The following is a 999-nucleotide window of genomic DNA, read 5'->3' as shown; positions in this document are numbered from 1 at the left end:
CTCTGTAATAACATGGCCGTGGCAGACGGCTTCTGCGGGAACATTTTGAAGGGGATCTACGCCCCAACGAACCCCTCAGTTCCCCGGCGATAAAGATTAATAATACGGCACTCACATAAAATCAGAAAGCCAAGCACTTTATCCGCTTATATTCACGAAGAGCCAAACGGCACCCCCATTCCTACCCTCCACCACCCATTCCAGTCATCGATACAGAATCCAACCCCATTACAGCAGCAGAACTGGAACGGGCACAGCGTCTCCTTCCTAAAGGGACGGCCGCAGGTCCCGATGGTGTCTACGGCGAGGCACTCCAACAATTGGGACCTCGAGCCAAAGCGGAGACTCTTGCCCTCTTCGACGAGAGCCTCCGAACTGGTATAGTTCCAGTCTCTTGGGAAGTAGGCATTGTTGTACCACTTCTTAAACCAGGAAAGAAGGCCACCGACTTGGATTCATTTAGGCCAGTTACACTCACTAGCCCTCTGTCCAAATTAATGGAGTGGATCATCGCAGCCCAAATTCGAGATGTCATTGAAACCAAACTGACCCCTCAACAATCTGGATTTAGACCTGTTCACTCGACGTTAGATCAACTATTGCATCTACGCAAAAACCCTCACGAGAACCACCTCCCGACTCATGCGCGGGTGCGGCTTGGGCAGATGCGCTAAACGAAAGCTCAAGGGAGGGGATACGCCCCCTCCCTCCCATAGATCAAAAATCACGGGATCCTGGGACCCCACCAAAAACAACCCAGAACTTAATAGAGAAGAAGAAACAGCCTTAGCACGTTTTTCGCACAGGCGCTTCGCATCGCTATGGCTGGTTGCTGCGAAAGATAAAAACCCATATTCCCCCTGGTAGTCGATGGTGTAATCCCCAACAAGTCGGTAGGCCGACGCCCGTTATTCCAACTAGCCAAAAAAGACCGCGCTATGCACTAAACAAAGCAACAGACCCCGCCACCTGCACTGAATGCGGGGCACAATACTCATG

Source organism: Trypanosoma theileri (assembly GCF_002087225.1).
Source record: "Trypanosoma theileri isolate Edinburgh chromosome Unknown TM35_Tth_24_V1, whole genome shotgun sequence".
In the NCBI taxonomy this organism is placed as follows: domain Eukaryota; phylum Euglenozoa; class Kinetoplastea; order Trypanosomatida; family Trypanosomatidae; genus Trypanosoma; species Trypanosoma theileri.
This window is presented reverse-complemented; position numbering follows the sequence as displayed.